This window comes from Balearica regulorum, chromosome 15 (assembly GCF_011004875.1).
Source record: "Balearica regulorum gibbericeps isolate bBalReg1 chromosome 15, bBalReg1.pri, whole genome shotgun sequence".
Lineage (NCBI taxonomy): Eukaryota > Metazoa > Chordata > Aves > Gruiformes > Gruidae > Balearica > Balearica regulorum.
The window spans coordinates 11,100,534-11,114,743 of NC_046198.1; the positions used below are offsets into that span (position 1 = coordinate 11,100,534).

The window sequence follows — 14,210 nt, forward strand, 5'->3', positions numbered from 1 at the left end:
CCCTACATAATCATTAGACCTATGAAGTCATTGTAGCAACCTACACCTCTTCTTGAAAAGGTAACAAGAACTGGTGCTGCACATACTTTCCACGTGCTAACCCGTCACAGATGTCTTTACCCATGACAGCAGCATAATGCTTCCAACCACAGTCACTTGGGTGTTGCAGCTCTGACACCACCTACTCACCCCAATGCCTCAGAGAGACTATGAGCCATAACAGGACTTCTAAGCCCTCGTCCTTTCTGTGTGAGAAGATCCCTGCACATGTGGGACGCCTTTCTGGTGCTAATGAATACAGTTTAATGAGCCCAGTGTTGAGCATTTCCCATATCAAGGAACGGCTGGATGTCTTGCTAAAAGACAGTCATTCCCTGTGATCTGAGCGGCTCTTTTATAAACATAAGAAACAGTATGAACCAATTAAGCGATACCATCTCCCATGCTTGGGACAAGCTTCCTGATGATACCTACGTAGCCTCCTCTTTCCTTCCTTTGAACCCTTTGCTTGCAGTGCGCACAAAGAAGCTGAGGCTCATAAACTACTTACATATCAATACCAATGTCTACTTGATGATTAGTAGGTTGTTTCCCTGAACTCTGCTGCTCTCAAAATCTCCATCTTAGCTTGTTCTAGCTCCTAAGCTGTTTGGAGCAGGGACTTGTTTGAGTTTTGTTGGTGGGGTTTTTTTCATTTGACCAGTGAGGATTACTGAGGGTTATGAGGTAGTATAATAAATAGTAAAAACTGAGCTAAAGTGAAACCTTTCTAGATCTGAGAAGGCTCTCCCAATGTTAAAAAACAGCCTCATGGGTTTGGCAATGATCCTTTTCTACTTCCACTAAGTCAATGTTAATATTCCTTGTTGACTTCACTTGTCACAGAATTGTACTCTAAATGCTGCACACTTGTCCTATATTCACAAAGACAATACCAAAGAAACTTCTTACATGCTGTGATCAGTCATACTCTTTAATATCACTCTGATTTTAACACCAAATCTACAGCAGACATATTCAGAAAAGTGTCTCACCTAAGAAATGCCATAAGCTGTTTTTAATAACCTTAATCTTAACATCTACCAGATCTTTAGCAATGAAAAACCAGCAGGAAAATATAGATCTTTTACATTTACTGATCAAACAACTCTTATATCTTCTCAAAATAAATATATGTAAGTCATGATGGCATTCTGACATCATCCACTAAAATTAAGAAGTAATAAACATTAGTTGTCTTGGATCTTTCTCATCCAGACACAAAAGGGTCATCAAAGGAACCTACTGATTAGTTTTAATTCAGAAGCCACTCTTCAAGCACACCCTGGTCTTGCTGACAATCTGCCTTCTCTCTGCAGCCTTAAAATTAGCTAGCCATCCATGCCTAGTTTCCATCACCATGAATCAAAACAGGACATTAGCTGTGATCATTGGAAACAAGATACATGTTGTAAAAGCATGTTGACTGGTAGAACTCAACAATACGTGATATTATGTCTACGTGTCACTATGTATCTCTGTCATCCTAGAGTGTCATCCCAGCAAAAGCAACGTAAATTCCTTTCTTCCTGAATATGCTGAAGAGCTCTGGTTTGTATGTTGCTATAAAATGCAAAATAATTTTCTAAAGAAAAGTTGCGAAATGTGCACGAGGCTACATGCTGAGATGCTGAGGAGAGGCAAATCAAGTAATATACCAGACAGCATGGATTTCAGCTGTATTAGGAAAACTGAAACTTTATGGTCAAACATTCACTAATCCCACCCATAACCTGCTTTGCCAAACAAGAGCAAGGTGTGGTGTCTTTGTTCCTACCATTGTCCCTCTTTCTTAGCCCACGGCCAACGGCAGCAGCATTCAGTCTCTTCCTAGGTTCTCTGAGAAAAGATTCACCACTTCCTTCCTTTCTCTGAAGTTTCTCAATATGGGCTTCCAGAGCGAATCTGGAAACTCACTGCTAGACACTGCTGTTAAAATAGTACTTTTGAACTTGGCTTTCTTGTGGAGCTCAAGGCATCTCAGCTTCAGAATATGGTCCATTTCATTATTAGCCAAACTGAGTTAAGTTCCAAGGGTCCAGGTGCCCTGATGTCTGTAGCAGGGCAAAAGTATGAACACATTGACCTTCAGGACAACTAACCATTGTTTTCAAAAGCAGTAGGCAGAGAGCCACCTCCTTCCCTGTGAAAGCCACCTAAACGTCCCTCAGAACAGAGGGAAGTTAAAGATTACCAGCATTTAGTTTGAGGTGGATAGAAGTGAATGGGATGGGTGATTAATGTCCTAACAGCATCTAGTATTTATTCTATACAATCTGAGTGTTTCCAGTTAAACAAACCCCTTGATATTACTACAGTCTAAATCCAAGTAGAAAGTTATTCTTATTCTGCAACAACCTACTGTTACTAATCTTGGGTTTTTCTCCATGGCTACCACATCAAAACAGAAGACAAAGATAAAAGAGAGAATTTCTGCCAATGAAATTTAAGTCCATCTTTCTGAAAAAATAGGATACCAAAAAGACAATACATATGTTCAATGCCCTGCAGATTCTGAAATTTTCACAAGAGATTTCTGTGCCACTCTTTCTTGCAGAGTCCCTGTGTTTACTCAAAGTAGGGTGTGGCAGTATTTGTCTTATGCAGAAATAATAAGAATTGTGAGTTTATAAACACAATTGTTTTAAGAAACACCTGTATTTGTTAGTGTTTCCCTCTCAAAGAAATATGTCCTTTGGAAAAATACTAATTTTTCTCTCTGGCCATTTCAAGAACAATTACAACATTTAACTATTCGTGCTCCCTGAGGTTTCATGGCCCGCCACTTGAAGACCCGCTGAGGATGTGAGAAGTATTCTTGAGACACAGTGAACCCACATGCAGGACACCCAGCCTTGACCACACTATCAATGGGAGCTGAGGCCCACTGCCACCTCCCAAAGGCAGAAATGTAGAAATTTAAAGATCGACTCTTAGGGGACATTTCCAAGGTATGGACGTTACCTTTCAGACATAAAGTTCCCCCAAGGTTTTCCTCCAACCTCATTCTCCATAAAGAGGGGTCTCTTTAAGCCAGAAATCCAGTCTGAGGTTCTTGTTGTCAATGAATCATTTTGGAACCAGAGTAAAAATCCACTCTAAAATAGTGTAGAAAAGAATGGCTCTTGAGATTTTTTACGGCCAGCTCCTGACTCGGGGAGTTTGAGGCAAGCTCTAGAAGAGGGCAGTGTCATTAAGCCCTTTGCTTCCTATCTTGTGAAGACACCAGAATCTTTCCTGAGAAGTATAAAAACTAAAGACTCTACAGACACTTCTTGATTGTTCCAGCCCACACAGTAAAGGTGACGTGGCAGCACAGAGCAGTAGTCAAAACAAAATAGGAGCAGAAAATACACACACACACACACGTTTATAAGTTTGCTGTAGTTTAATTTACTCTTGGGCATAGCTTGGGAATGTTTCTAGAATAAAACCTGTTGGTGCAGCAGATAGCTTGGGAAAGGATTTGCCTCTGGGGACAGGAAGCAGTTTCAATCCCTCCTGTGTCTCTTGGAGGAATTTTTAATTTTAAAGCATTGATGATTATGCTAATTAGTGCTTACCTCCAAATGACAATGGAATATAAATGTTGATAGTAGCTAAAACATACTGCAAATGTGCAGCAAACACTTCCTCCAGAGAGTCATCTATGTTACATGATAGCTCAGCTGGGAAGAAGCAAAGTTCTTCACACAGAAAAGCAAAGTAAGTGTATCCTCAATCCCAAGGTGGCACTTCTAGACTTTGCTGGATAGCCATGAATTAATTGTTACTTTATCACTTGAGCATGCGTTAAAATGTCCAATTTAGTTCTTGTGTACACATGAACCTTTCCCTTACATCAGATGTATGAGCAACATCAAGGATTTAGCTAGGACTCCTCACATAAGCTTTGATTACACATGAAGCTGTCTTAAATTTGAACCTACAAGAGGCTGAAGACCCTGGCTCCAAATGTGGATTAGAAGGCAGCTATTTAGGAGCTTGCATCGTTTACTGGTTTGAAACTCAAGGACTGAATAGAATGCAAAGTTCTTAATTCTGCACATGCTTGGTAGAACTGAGAAAGGAACTCAGGAATATGTTGTCATAAAGTACTACTCAAGTGTTATCCTGCTTCTGGTGGAGCAATCAAAGCAGACTCCTAAGTAGGTACTCCTCCCTATAAAGAGAAGAGAAACACGGCTTGGGTATTCTGTGGTAGATGCTGGACTTCAGCACTCACTCCCTTTTGGCTTCCCCTGGACCCAGGTCTCCAGATAGGAACCCCATTTCACCTTCTAGTAAGACACACAGAGAGGTTAGCCCGTGTGCATATGGCTAAAATGCTAGATCAGTCATGGCATCTTGTTCTTGTCACAAAGAGTCTATTTGCTCCTGCAAGCACAAGGACTCTCCATGCTGATAACCAATACATAATACATGAAGATTCCTCAGTACTTCTCCTGCATTTTTTCAGGTGCTCTAAAAAGAGAAATTCTCCCACAATCTAACAGGAAAGAGCTTACAGAACAACTCTGCTTACCAAAACCCACATGGAAAATTTTTTGAAACCATAAACAGAACACTTCTAACATTTTAAAATGACTCTATTTTTAAATCTTCAGTGGTTTTTTTTTTCTAGCTCAAGCCTTTTTACATCTAAGCATTATGAACTTCCATCCAAGTAGTACTACCATTACTTAGTCTAAAGCCTTTAAAGCACATCAGGTTGTATGTCTGACCACAGGGCTTAAACCTCTGGAGATACCATAGGTAGAATCTATTGCAAGATTCTGCCAGAAGCTGATTGCCTTTAGTTCCCAATGAAGTTCATACGAGAAACTTCAGACACAGTCCGCAGGGAGAGCACTGTGTACCTGCTCATTGTCTCGGGGACCAAGTACTGACCTTGCTACAAAACTGAATTGGTTGTGTAGTCCCAGCTAGACCAGCTTCTCTAACACAAAGGTTTTGTTTCCAGCCCAATCCGTTGGTAACAGCACCTGATAGGTGCCAGATTAGAGGTTTCCACATGGCTCAGTCCTAGTACAGGGGACAGAGCGGCTTCTTGAATCCACAATGTTCAATGACAAAGGATTAGATCAGCTGCACAGGTCCTACCAGAAGTATGTTTATTAGTCCAAGGAGTACGAAGATATGTGGATTTCAATGGATCGAGATGACTTAGAATTTTGTCATCAACTCCTGAAATTATCCCTTGGAATCACAGACCCCTGTATAGCTAATTTAAATCTACTGACAATAAGCTTCCTTGTCTTTGTGATCTTTTGCAGACCTCTTCAAAGTAGCACACAGAATTCCAAGGATTCATGGCCCATAGGTTGAAAAGAGTCCTAGAAAAACAAAATGCCTGCACTTATTTTTCTGAAGACCGTTTGTTAGATTTCCCATCGGCACTGTCGTAGGATGAAATCTTGGCCCCAGTTGAACTCAACAGGAATTTTGCGACTGACTTAAACGGAGCTAAAATGTCACTCCTGCTATTTGTCAAGTCAATTACATCCAGACAATACTTTAACATCTGGCTTCAACTGAACACACAGAAAAGTTCACTCCCTTAGTCTCTGAAGACAACACAGGACATTGGCTATCTCAATAAAAATGAAAAATTTGTTCTTGGCAAACTGCTCGTAATAAAGAGTGGATCCATCCAGTGACACTATCGGAACCAAATCCCCATTCTTTAGCATATAGTTATTGGCAATAGCATCAACAGATTCTCTGTCATTTTCTGGGAAGAAAGTCAAAAGCACCCATCTACTGTTGAAAGTCATTCTGTTGTAAAAACTTTGTTTAGAACAACAGATCTGTCCTCATCTGTGGTTTCCCACAGACAAGGGGGGTTTTCACCCAATTCATCTTCTGTTTCCCAAGCCACTGGAAGGTCCCTTGTTCGGTTAGGTAGCAGCTGTTCTATGTAAACACCTCTCTGAGTATGGTGACCACAGGTAAGGCTGAATGATAGCTGATTATAGAAGGACACTGATGTGAGCTCGTTTCCCTCTCTAAAAACCCAGCTGAGACAAGGCATTATTGTTTTATTGCAAAATATTCAGGCTAGGTCAGCCACAAGTCAGGTACATCTTTTCATGGCATAAAAAAATAAAGCTATAGAGTTATTTGATCAGTGGTGACTTAAAAATCTGTTATTTGAACGGGAAGAATTATTGGGTGATGTCTAGAGGAAAAGGGACGTACAAAGAGAGGGGCTTTTATGTTTAAGGTAGACAAGGATCTGCACACTGTTGTTCCCTGCTCCAAGTACTGGTGAGTTGCCACACTGCACACCTGTGCAAAACCAGTTTCCTTCCGTCTTGTTCCATCCCCTGGGAAGCAAAACCAAAATCAGTCTCCAGTATCTGATGAGCCTTAATTCCCAGCACTTAAATAATTAGCTTCTCGAATGTACGAAAACAACTCTCATTTTCTGGATTAATGAAGGAAGCTGGGTTCCACTGAGCAAAGCTATTATGGAGCTGCTAACGCACGGTTTGATTTCATCGCCTGCCACTAAACACAGAGCGATGTGGGCTCCTGGGAGAGCAAGAATACAAGGAGAGCAATGCTGGAGGGTTAAAGTGGAAGGCAGTGAGGGAAACCCTAGCAATACTTTGTGGTTTTATGCAGAGGGAGGGCTAGTTTTATTTGTGTGTCTGCTGAGTTTCATCTGGCTTTGTGAAGATGCCATATAACCCAAAAGAAAGCTAAAGCTCAGGGAGATCCTAAGGGGTGGATAGTTTGCTTTAATCACAGACCAGGCAAAGGCAGTTTCTGAAGCACTTGTCCTCCCTGTTCATTTGGCTTATGAGTTGATAGGAAACCGGTTGCAAAGACTCAATCTTTTTCTTGCTTCACCTTTGCAGGTACAGGCATATAAACTCTTCAAAACAAACTTCTGTTCTTTCTTTTATATCTAGGCACAGGACTGGTGACTTCATTTTTCCTAACTGGGTGGAGAAGGGACTGAGAAAATGTCAGACAAGACTGCAAAGGCTGCTTTGCTCTGTCCTGGGAGATTTAAACCTAGGCCATATTACATGAACAACTCAATACTACCAGGATTGTTCCCTTCCCCTCTCTGCCTCCCTGCTTTGCTGCCTTGGCCCAGACTCTATGTTTCACACAAGCACAACCAAAAGCCCACACTGAACCTCTCTTTGTGGTACATCGAAAGGGGGACAGAGAATAAGGAGGAAATTGGGGCTTTTGAAATGTAACTACAGCCATTGAACAAATGGAAGTCATGCAACTTCTCAGACACAGGGAGATGGAAAGGCCTAGAGTGTTGATTTCCTGAGATCCTTCAACCATCAGAAAGTCCTTCAGTATGTGTCATTCTCCCTCACCCATTAATACATACAAATTAGTGTTCCTGCAGTTCTGGATGGGGATTTGGGGCTAAATAGCTTCTTGCACTAAAGTTCTTCTAACTGCAGTACTGTCAATATGCCCTCAAGCACATAACATCTGTCACACCCTGCAAAACAAAACAACACAACACTTTTGACCTCTGTAAGAAAAGCCTGAAATTGTAATGGAAGCCCTGGATTAATAAAGAAACCTTGGTGCAGGCACGCAGCGGGAGTTGAGAGATTAACGAGGAAATCAATGTAACTGTGACGGCTTATGCAGCAAAGTTTGTGCTTCGTAGCCCAACTTGCAGAGATAGGGATCAAGGACACCAGGGACCTGCAGATGCTTATGGACTTCAGCACCTTCTCAAATCAGGAGCAATTTTCTAGAGGTGGCCATTCAAAATTAAGCGTCTTTGAAAATGCAGAGATGCTGCTTCTTATGTCAGTGCTTGTTGGACCACTGACTTCAGGAGTTACATCCCGTGTAATTTAGCTGAAGCAATCAGGAAATAATTATGTACAGTGGAGAGTTAAAAGACGGTAATTAAACTGTACAAATAAATAACTGAAGTGACTAAAAAAGTCCACCCAAAGCCTACTTTTGGAGCACTATTTAATGTAAATTAATCACTTAGTGGACAATGTAACAATCATCTGTTCAGCTTCTATTCATTATCAAAAACAATACAAAAGGATTGGCAGGGAATAACCATGTGCCAGGGGGAGCCCTGTAGGAAATACCACAGAATCTGGACTGGCTTTTGTCTGTTCTTCTATTGTGTTCTGACAATGCCTTGCTAATGAATGTCCAATGTCATTTTGGTTGTCCTTTTTTTTTTCTCCCAAAAACAAATCAATAGTTATCTTGGCCTTTCAGAATGAACTGAAATGCTTTTTCATGTTAGGAAGACTCGCACACATTATGTGTCAGTTTTGCCAAGATCTAAGACGCTGAGGATGTGTGGTCTCAGGCACCCTGGGAAATCCCACTGTAGGTCATGAGGCAAAATCCTCTGATTTGGGCAAAAATCCATTACGTTTTAAAGAAATCATCACCTATCTTTGAGGCTTCAACTGCTTATTGAATTCAATACTTGAGTGAATTGTATACTCAGTAAATTGATCTTTTGTTACTCAATTTGAAATGACACTAACCTCATTCTAAGAAATAAGCTACTTTTCAATAGGACATATTTGTACCGATCGTGCCCAGCATTATCTTGGGAGTTATCTGCAGGAAACTGTAAGCTAAAGAGAATTCCCATTAGAGGTCTGGGGAGAAGAAACTGAGACAGACACCTCTCCTAGAAGAAACTGAGGCTGAGAAGACACTATCAATCACTAAAGTACTGTCATTATGCTTCAGAACTGACGATCCGTTGGCATTCACATCAGAATTATGGGTTTGGAATATCTGAAAGTTCAAACTTCACAGCGAGCAGGTACCCATAGGGGTAACCTTTTCTTACCTGGTTCCTCGGCTCACTCCTACGTTGCTGCCGCAACTTACAGCTCCTGCAGCGTTGCTGGTTCAACTCTTTGCAGACCCGCAGTGTAAGCCAAATCACTGAAACAGTCTGAGCTGAGAAAAAAGGCCAACAATGATACACAAAAGAGAAAAGAGTGGGGCAGATAAGCAGGCTTTGCTGCTGAGAAAAAAGCACGTGGAATGGCACCCAGATTTGACTTCTCGAGGTTGTCTCTGAGGGTTTTTTTTATTCTGTATTAAACAAAATGTTAGGCTCTGCAGCAAATTTCTGCAGCCAGAGATTATTTTTGTGAAATCCATTGACGATAGAGTGTGTGGGTTTCTAGTTAACACTATCTAAAATTTGAGATAGAAACGCACACTTCATAAAATCTTGCTACTAGCTCAGTCGTCCAAATAAAACAGACAGGAGATGGCATCAAACCGCCTAGGGCTTATGCTTGCAAAATCCCCACCAAGTTAACTGCATAGCTTGGCTTGCAGTTTGGGAGTTTTACTCGCAGCATGTATTCAGAATGCCACTGAAGGTGGGACTGAGGGGAGGGCTGCCAGCCCATGCTGGGACTATTTATGATATTACTATTTCCAGCTTCTTCCTGTCCTTCAGCTGGAGATCATTACTGTTGAAGCAGAGGCTGCAAAATGGGTGGCATTATCTTCTCCATGGCCACCACAGTGTAGTGCTTGGAATAGTAATGCAACCTGAAATAGTTGGCAGTTTAGATTAATACGCTGGGCTGAGAACGGTGACGCGCAGTCCAGCCTGCCACCTCGGGTACTGGGCAGAGACCTCCGACAGCGGGCTGGGGCATCGCTCTGCCCGGAACAGCTAGAGCTCTTTGGGAGACACCATAAGTATCCCAGCTACTGTGGTACTTTAGTTCAAGATACACAATTCTTGGTACCTACTAGGCGGAGTTGCCATGTAGAGTCGTAAAAATGGGTGGTTATAACACCCTGGAGCAGGAATCCTGATGATGTTCTTTCACTAAAAATTTTTACCGCTGGACAGGGGTTGGGCAGGGAGGGACAGCTGCTCAGCTTCTGACAAACAATAGTTCATTTCGCAAGACCATTGCCACCATTTGCTCTAAGTGACACTTTTTTATAGCAATCTCTGTTAAAAGACAAAAGATCTCAAGTATCCTTTTGGAAGGAAAAAAAACCCCTGATTATGTTAACACCCAGTACATTAAAGGCATCATCCTAATATTGGAATACACTGAGAAGAAACCAGAATCATTAATCCCCTTTGTTTAGTACACTTCCCCTAAAATATCCCCAAAAATGTATTCAGTAAAATTCTGTTCCTCCCTGCTCTAGTAAAGATTTTTTTTTTTTGTTAGTCCCTCGAGCGGTTGCTTAAGTCAGGTCTCACTGTAATTACATACCTCAGAGCAGTGCAGGGAGACTTAATTAAGAGAGTCACTGTAGGTGTGTTGTCAGACAGATACAACCTAGTCCTGTTGGAGGAGGCACTGGGATCCAGCTGCGGTGGGCATGTCAGGGAAGACAAAGTTTGCAGAGGGTTTTGAGATCCTCCTGCAAAAAGCAGTGTGGACACACCCAGCAGCCTTTATTCAAAGCCCCTCAACCCCATCATCAGGGAGTCTGTGGTTTTAAAAATCTCTCTGTACTCACCAGGAGACGCTCTGCCACACCGCAAGATTTCGTATTCTCTTCCCTCCTCCCCCCCCAAAAAAAGTGTGACTCACCAGTTTCAAACGGTGACATTTCATTCCCAAACTATTCTGGGAGCAGCTGGCTCCATAACACATGGGGATGTGGGGAAAAGGGAGGAGGGAGGGAAGAGCCAGATTGCAAAGTGAAAACCACTCATTCTCTCCCCCCACACAGGTATGTTGCTTTTAAATTTCAGAACCACATCACTTGGGACATGCTGGCAAATTCCGTCAGAGGAAAACAATAAAACAAGCAGATTTCAGGAAAAATATCTGCACGCGCCAGTGATGCAATTCGGTCTCAGCCAGGAGGGACTGGGAGAGTAGTTTGCTCTCCAGATCTAATAGATGTGCGGAAATGCACTGTCCCCACTTCTCACTCTTCTTACGAGTTTGAACCCTGCAGCCCTGGGCTGCACCTTCAAACGGTTTCTCTGCGATGCAGACCCAGGGTTTAGTCATCAGCAATATCTTACTAATGATGAACAAATGTATGTGCAGTGGGAACATGACAACAGGGGAATGACAAAGAAATCACTGTCAGCTCCCAGTCCCGAGAGGAGTTTTGTGTCACACTGCAGTTTAGCTCATGTCCCTGCTGTGGGGACGTCACTGCCATAAGCGTAACATCCAGCACGTGAGGACAGAGCTGCTGTGGGCACCGGCCTCGTGGGCTTGTCAGCACACACATGGAATTGCTGTCATTGGTGCGGTGCCAGAGGCAGAAGCATAATCTCTTCTGGCCTCAGACAACAAATCTGTGCACGGCTGATTGGCATCATAGCAGCAATCCAGCCCCATTCATTAATGTTTGTAAAATTCCACAGGGAAGGAGCCGTGAGTGATGTAACCTCGCAGCCTCCCCGATGGGAGTGTCCGGATGCACGTTCACGGCGTGCGAGGCAGCCTGGCACGAAGGTTCGGGCACAGCAGGCTGCAGGTAGCCATGTAAGCATGCGAATGTGAACAAGCGTCATCGCTGCAGGCGAGTGCCAGAGGGGCGAGAGCCTCGGGGCACGCTTGGAAGGGGCCAGCACAGGATGGTTATTGTCTGTGGGTGCTAGACCGGGGTGCTGGGGGCAGGCAGCCCGATTTGCCCTGCACACGCAGTCATGGATGATGACAGCACACCACCGCACACCCTGCTGTGCCTCATACTGTACGAGTGAATAACCGATCCCCGTGCATGTCTGCACAGGAAGTGTTTGATTACAATTTCATTCATCTCCTCTGCTGCCTTTACAAAAGAGAAGGCTGTTCTTGCAGCTTCCTCTACCCAGCAGCAGCCTGAGACCTTGCACTGGCAGATTCAAGCCCGTTCCCGTTCCTTACCTGGGGAAGCCTTACTGAAATCAGTGTTCGTTCAAGGAAGAAGAGGCTGGCTCGCTGCTTGATACTGGCATGCAGCAGCAATGACCTTGGCTAGGTAACTGTCTCCTGAATACAAAGATGGATATAAAAGCAGCAATTCCCTTTAAAAAAAAACCCCAACAAATCAACCAATCTTCTGCTAAGGTAGGGAAAGGCAGCGGTTTGTTAAATAAATGCGTCTGTCAGAGCTGGATTTTTTTTCCCAGCTTCCCTAAATGCCCTTCACCAGCAGAGAGGGGGAGGGGACCTGCTCTTTGAAGCCTTTTCCTTATGGGAATAGAAAACACGGAAAGAATTCAATTCTCTGCCACAGCCCAGCAGCACTGATACACGCTTCAAAAACCAAAGCTCAGACGACAAGCTGGCTGGTGGGTGTGGGTGGCTTGGAGCCTGTATTACCACCAGATTAGCCTTGCTCAATATCCAGCATCATTAAGTGTCCCCCGTAGTGTTAAAGCACAGAAAGAAGAGTGGAAGGAATGGAGACTGGGGAAGAAAAATCAGGAAATTCTGTGCGAAAAAGAACTGCAGTAGTTCAAATCTTTGATCAAAAGCACCATCTAGTGAAGAAAAGGATCACTGCAGCTGGCATTGCTCTCGGGCAGCTGCATCAACGACAAATGGAATTTGACTTTCACCACAGGTTTGCTACTAAAAAAACCAAATCTCACCATATGCGCAGCCCGCACCGTATCTGAGTGAACATGTCCCAGAATTGCTCCCCTCTGTGTAAATATTTCTCCAGTGGAAATGTGTTCTCCTCCTCCCATCGTCTCCCTCCCACCAGAGAATCTCAGCCACACTGAAACCTGCAGGGAACGAGGCACCACAGGAAGAGAATGATTTCCATGTTATAATTTGGGAGCTAAGGAAAAGAAAAGGTAAGTGGCTGGCCCAAGGTCATGCAGGAAGCCAGAGGCAGATCCGGGAATAGAGACCAGCCACCCTGGACCCAGGGATGCCTGAACAATAGCACAGCCTCTCCCTCTGTTGTCATTTAACTCTTTCCTAACCCACCAAAAAAGAGAGAGGGTAGGCTAAACACTTCTCTGCATACATGCCTGCTGCCTTACAGCTCTTGGGGGCCCAGCCCTCAGACCTTACCTGCTTTTGCCACTCTAAAACAAAAAGGGAAGGCAGCAGGGAAAGATGGGGTTGGATATCCTGAGATCAGCAAAGCTGCAGGTAGGAGATGTTTCTACACACCGAGCCTGAGCTGTCCCCTCAGCAATTAAAGCAATGGGAATAGTACCTCAGCTTTGCCACATCTCCATTTCTGCATGTGACAAAACATCACTATCTCCCCTGGAGGCATTCAGCTTGGTTAGAATGGTTGTGGTGTGTGCTTGAGGATCTTTAGCTGCGGGAGGAGAAGATATTGCTCCCTCTTCCCGGGCTTTTGGGTTAGCTGCAAAGATCAGGGACTTGCAGCACAATAATACATCAGAAATGCAGTCTTGCTAAGTCTACACTGTTTTCATACTGGGATTGGAAATGCTGCAGTGCAGGATCTGGAGAAGACAATAATTATAAAAAACTGGAACCAAACCTCCTAGAAACTAGCTTAAAAAAAAAAAAGACTTGGGTGGTGCAAAAAACCTGGGAGCGCAGCGAACTGAACCTAGAGCAAAATTCCCCCAGAGATAAGAGCTGAGAGACTGGTGACCAGCAAGAGTTCCCCGAGAAGAGTTTGATATCTTTGAGTCAGAGCCCAGTGCCAAACCAGAACTGTAGCTGGTGCAAAAATCAAGACTGTCTTCTTTGGTCCACTGCCTGGAAGGGACACAAGACTGATCTGCACAGAGCTGCAGGGGCAAAGAGCGGAAGAAGCCGCAAGCAGCCCTCCTTTCTCTGTTTTCTACCTGCGGTCTCTGTTTTTTCCCCTAACGCCCTAGTCTGTTTTCATTCACTCCTATTAACCCAGTCTGTGCAAGCAGGGAGGGGAGGAGGAAAAGTCGGCATCAGAGGCTGAGACAAGAAAATCTTTAATCATGCCACAGTCCTTTGAACATTTACATTTTCCAGCCAAAGGCGCTGTGAAATGGGGAGCTTTCAGTTCAAACTAGTTCAAGGATGTTTCCCTGGGGAAGGTTTTTGTTACCCTGTGGGGACCTCTGCACATATCTTTGCCCTTAGTGTAAGCAACCAGAGCTTTTCTTAAGAGAGAAGCTACATCTTCTACTCCTTGAAAAAAGGTGACAAATAAGAGCCTGGAAGAACTAGAGCACAAAATTGTTGCCCTAGAGAATAGGGTTAAAAGGCTGTAGATCT

At 43.6% G+C, this 14,210-nt stretch overlaps 1 long non-coding RNA gene across 1 annotated transcript; it reads right to left on the bottom strand.

Annotated features, from left to right (window-relative positions):
- Positions 1-3,408: 3,408 nt before the first annotated feature.
- Positions 3,409-10,570, bottom strand: LOC142604056 (uncharacterized). The gene is made up of 3 exons (XR_012837957.1): positions 10,528-10,570; positions 10,278-10,375; positions 3,409-5,375 (listed from the first exon to the last, which is right to left on the bottom strand). It is a non-coding gene; the product is annotated as an uncharacterized LOC142604056 (long non-coding RNA).
- Between the last annotated feature and the right edge of the window lie 3,640 nt (positions 10,571-14,210).